This window comes from Carlito syrichta, unplaced genomic scaffold (assembly GCF_000164805.1).
Source record: "Carlito syrichta isolate Samal-C Ts95f unplaced genomic scaffold, Tarsius_syrichta-2.0.1 Scaffold56411, whole genome shotgun sequence".
Lineage (NCBI taxonomy): Eukaryota > Metazoa > Chordata > Mammalia > Primates > Tarsiidae > Carlito > Carlito syrichta.
Window position 1 is genome coordinate 21,836 of NW_007000507.1, and position 5,730 is coordinate 27,565.

The following is a 5,730-nucleotide window of genomic DNA, read 5'->3' on the forward strand; positions in this document are numbered from 1 at the left end:
GGGCAGCGAGACCTCATCTCTACAATAAATCAAAAAATCAGCCAGGTGTGGTAGCGCATGCCTGTAATTCTGGCTACTCGGAAGGCTGAGGTGGAAAGATCACCGGATCCCAGCAGGTGAGGCTGCGGTGGCTGGGAGTGGCCACTGCACTCCAGTCTGGGTGACTGAGGGAGACTCCAACTAAAGAAAAAAAGAATTGAGATTCCAGAAGCAAAATCCCAATTTCTCAACCAACTCATCTTCAACAAAGCCTCCACCACCCACCACTGGGGAGAGAAGAACCTATTCAATAAATGGTGCTGGGAAAACTGGCTGACCACATGCAGAAGATTCACACAGTACCCCTATCTATCAACATACACAAAAATTAACTCTAAATGGATCAGAGACCTAAATGTGAAACCTCAAAACGTAAAAACTTTAGAAAATGCAGACACACCCTTATGGAAGTTGGAACTGACATCCAATTCCTGAGCAAAACCAAAATGCACAGGCCATAAGAGATAAGATAGACAAGTGGGACCTCATTAAACTTACAAGCTTCTGCAAAGCTAAGGAAACCATCAAGAGAACAGGGAGACAGCCCACAGACTGGGAAAAAGTATTTGCCAACTCCATGTCTGACAAAGGCCTAACATCTAGGATCTACAAGGAACTCAAATGTGCTGAAAAGAAAAAAAAAACAACCCTATTACAAAGTGGGCAAAAGATATGGACAGACACTTCTCAAAAGAAGACATACAAGGGGCAAACAGATACATGAAGAAATGTTCAACCTCACTAGTCATTAAGGATATGCAAATTAAAACTACACTGAGATACCACCTAAATCCAGTCAGAATGGCCATTATCAATAGCTCAAAAAATAAGATGCTGGAGAGGATGTGATGAAAAGGGAACACTTCTACACTGTTGGTGGGAGTGTAAACTAGTGAAACCTCTGTGCAAAGCAGTGTGGCAATTCCTAAAAGCTCTAGAAATCGACCTTCCATATGACCCCACAATTCTCCTACTGGGAATATACCCTGAAGAACTCAAATCACTCTATAAAAAAGATATCAGCACATGTATGTTTATTGCAGCATTGTTCAGAATAGCAATATCATGGAACCAACCATGCCGTCCATCAAAAGAGGACTGGATTTTTAAAATGTGGTACATATACACAATGGAATATTACACGGTCATAAAAAAAAAAACAAAATCATGAATTTCAAAGCAACCTGGATGGAATTGGAATTTATAATACTGAATGATCTCTTACAGAAACAAAGATCTGGTATCACGTATACTCACTAATAAGTGGACCTTGAACAACTATCTTAATACTATAAGAAAAAAGATTGACAGTGCCAGGAAACTATGGGGGGATAGGGAGGGGAAGGGATGTGGGATTAATGGTAGTCGATATCTGTCTGGGGATGGGAGGGCACACCTCATCAACAAGGGTACCTGCACAATACATATTTGTATACCTAACCCTTAACTGTACCCCACCATTCTAAAATAAATAATATTTTTTTTAAAAAAAGAAATAAATAAAGAGCCTTGGTCAGATTCTATTTTTGGATACATTCCTCTGATTATTATACATAGGATAAATTTGGGAATGGGAAGGAAAAACAGAAGCAGAGAAAAATCTGTCTGGGAATGCTCTCTATGCAAAGAAACTCTTTAGCCAGTACTGGGGTACTGATAGTATTGATGAGGAAGAAAGGATAGATTCAAAAATTATTTAAAAGGTAAAATCAGCAGAACTTGATAATTAATTGTAGGGGTTAAATAATATGGAGAAAACAGGAAAGCCTAAGAAGTTTTATTCTTTTGAGTTAATGGTCCACTAACAAAGAGAAAATATGATAAAAATGATAGGTTTTTAAGAAGGGAAGAGTTTGATCTTTGACTTGTTGAGTTTGGGGTGCTTGTGGGATACAATATTATCAACAGGTAACTGGATATATACCAAATGCACTGGGGAGATAAATATCTGGGAGATGCTAGTGGCTATAGGGATGGAGTCTCATATCTACCATAACAGAAGTCAAGCGAAGAATATATCAGTGAGAATAATACAAAGCTGAGACTGGTGCTTTGGGAAACATTGTTTAATGGGCAGGAAAAGAAGTCTGTGAAGTAAAAATAAACAAAAGGAAAGCACCAGATATGTAGGAAGAGAGACACAGGAATGCAATGTTCTATTAATAACTGTCTATTGATGATCTTTTAATAATTAATAACTGTCAAGGGAATGAAAAGTTTCAAAACATGAGTGTTCAACAATAACAAATATAAATGGGTGTGGTGGCTCACACCAGTAATTCCAGCACTCTGGGAGGCTGAGGTGAGAGAATTGCTTGAGCCCAGGAGTACAAGATCACCTGAGCAACATAGTGAGACCTCACTTCTACAAAAAAAAGCATAAAAAATAAAAATAGCAAATATAGTACAAATGTCCATTGTATTCAACAATTCAGAAGTGTTACATGACTATCTAGAATGATATCAGATTTCAGTAAAGTCACAGTAGTTTTAGCTATTATACTGTGCCGTTTCTATGGGCCAACATGGTACTACATACTTTTACATAATATTTCCTTATAACATGATTCTTATGATGTTCCCATGATACAAATACTATCACCCCTATTTTACTTACTAATGAAAAATCTGAAGGCTATTAATCAACCTGGATATGTATGAATTCTCTGAGTTTCTTTACCTGTGAAGTGGGGAAACAATAGTATCGCATAGGATTGCTGTTGTGATGATTCATAGTATTACTAACACATAATTTGCCAAAAGTCACAAAGATGTAACTACCTATGTGATAACTATTTACTAAGTGGCACCACTGGAATTTGAACCTAAGTATCTGATGACAGCTAGGGAGGGGCCTTGGGGTCAGGGTATGGGTTTTGTGAGAATAGAGAAAATGGGAACACATTGCTATACTAGAGGAAAAGTATTTCTCAGGAGGACTTGAAAATTAAGAAGAGAGGAGATAGTTAACTTTCTCCAGCAGAATTCAGCATCCGATGAATAAGCAGAAAATGTGGACTCTAACACCTTCTGCATTTGAATTTGACTGTGAATGTGATAGGTTAGGGACACAAAGAATCTAAGGGCCAGTGAAAGAGTACTCCAAATAGTCAAGCGTGGGTCCATACAGGACAGGGAAAGAAGAAAAGCCAAAGAAGAAATAATATAATGGAGGATCAAAGTAGAAAGATCAATGGAATTCAGTAAAAATAAAGATCAGGACAGTATGAGGAAGGGAATAACAGAATGGGCTATAGCCAGGAAGTTGAAGACTAGATTATTAGCATCCCTGATCACCTTTATATTCAAGGGAACATTGCATAATGAGATCATTCCAATTCAGCAGAAAGTCAATTGACAGAAAAGCAAAGAAGGGACATAAAGTACAAGAATCATTCAAGACAGAGAAGGGGTAAAATGATGAAAAATATACTCACTAAAGGAAAATACAGGCTGAGTATCCCTTATTCTTAATGCTTGGGACCAGAAGTGTTTCAGATCTCAAATATTTTCAAATTTTGGAATATCTACATATACACAAGAAAATATCTTTGGGATAGGACCCAAGTCTAAACACAAAATTCATTTATGTTTCAAGTATACCATATACTCATAGCCTGAAGATAATTTTATACAATATTTAAAAACAATTGCATGCATAAAACAGTAGGTGTTTAGTACTTATGTGTGAAATTTTCCACTTGTGGTGTCACATTGGTGCTCAAAAGATTTTGGAGTATTTAAGATTTCAGATATCAAGCTGGGCTTGGTGGCTCAGCCTGTAATCCCGTGCCTTTGGGAGGCTGAGGTGAGTGGATTGCCTGAGCCCGTGGGTTCGAGACCCGCCTGGGCAGCGAGACCTCATCTCTACAATAAATCAAAAAATCAGCCGGGCGTGGTAGCACATGCCTGTAATTCCGGCTACTTGGAAGGCTGAGGCGGAAGGATCACCAGAGCCCAGCAGGTCAAGGCTGCGGTGGCTGGGAGTGGTCATTGCACTCCAGTCTGGGTGACAGAGTGAGACTTCAACTCAAAAAAAAAAAAAAAGATTTCAGATATCCGGATTAGGGATGCTAAATCTGTATGACATCCTAGAGAAACTAGGACACTTGACCCAAAGAGAAAAAGAAAAAGAGCACCAGTAAATATGGGCACTATAAACTCCAGTGGGGATGAAACTGTATTTGCTTTGTTCATCACTGTACTACAATACAAGTTGAACACAGGGCATTTGTTGAAAGGATGAATATATGACATCAAGTATCTGAAGGCTTAAAATAAGATTTTATACCCTTTGTCTACAAACTGAAGTGGAAATGAATGCTCCTAAGACAGGCAGTAAATATCAGAAGGCACCACCTGGTTTCTCAGTTCAGCAGCAGTCAGTTCCTGCTGTAGCAAGTCAATGAGCTGAGTACAGCCCACCAAGGATCCTTCATGTTTTTCAAGCTTCCTCTCCATCACCCTCAATTTCTGAGAGGAAAACATTTAGACACAGTGTTATAACATATAGGCCTTTAATTTCTCACCTTTAAAAATGTCATGTAGGCTTTTACATACTAAAAATTTGTGGGCGTTGAAGACAACAGATTAAAGAGTGGGACACCAGTATGCCATGCCCTCCATCCAGCAGCAAAAAAGATTCTCCAAAATGTCTTCTCCAGAGCATCGACAACAACCAAATTAAGACATAAGCAAGTCCCTGAATTAGAAAAAGTTGGTGCATATCCCCTTTCAAAATCATATAGTAAGTGTCCTGTGCCTAAATAAAATAGGTACATGTATATCACTCTCAACAAAGAGACTGTTTGCTGCAGGCAAGAACCATTTCTTTTTCTCGTTGCATGCACAGGGCAGGCACATTGAAAAAACACGTATTAAATAAAGAAATAAATGATACACATACTCAATTAATATTCTATTTAATAAAGTACTGTATTTTGAAACTTTATTTAGTCATACATTCTAAAGAATTTCTTAGAAGTTAGAAGTGTTCTGGCACCCAGTGGACACCGGGAGAGGCGGTGGGATCCCTGCAGCATGGCCGCAGGGCCTGAGGGGCTGAGGGGCTTTGGCCGAGCAGTTGTGGCTGCATCCGCGACCCCTGAACGAATCAAGGCTGAGGCTGCAAGGTGGCACCCAGAGGAACCAAGACTACATACTGCTGAATGGACAGATTGCAAGGCAGAGGGAAATAGGTTCCAGTGAGCTCATACACCTGTTTGTGGATGCCATAATCAGCATATACACTCTGAACCACAGCTTCCCTCTCAATTAAACCTCAAAACTGCAAAAAGTACAGATTGCAGCCTACACTCCAACCTAAAAAGTGAACAAAGCCAGAAGACCCTCATAAGGAAGAACAAGATATAGCAGAAGAGAAATAAAAGCAATCCCACCTTCCTCCAAAAACAGAATTAAAGAAGGGGAGGAAAGGGGGAGAAAGAGAAAAATCTACAAAAATGAAGAAAAACCAAAAGAAGAGTATGGGTCTCTCCTAGACCCCCGGGAAGGCAGACACTGAGAAAACTGACTTCGAATGCAAACAATGAAGAGCCCCCAGAATGAAGGGTCTCAAACTACAAACATTGACACCAAGACAATAATGGAGAGATTAAAAAGAATTGAGGAGACACAAGAAGAAACTAGGAAGGAGCTGATATGTGAGATAACAGTAATAAAGAATACTGT

General features: G+C 39.1%; 1 pseudogene; it reads right to left on the bottom strand.

Moving 5' to 3' along the window:
- The window catches only part of LOC110594735, a 41,623-nt pseudogene that overhangs the window by 9,590 nt on the left and 26,303 nt on the right, over positions 1-5,730 (bottom strand).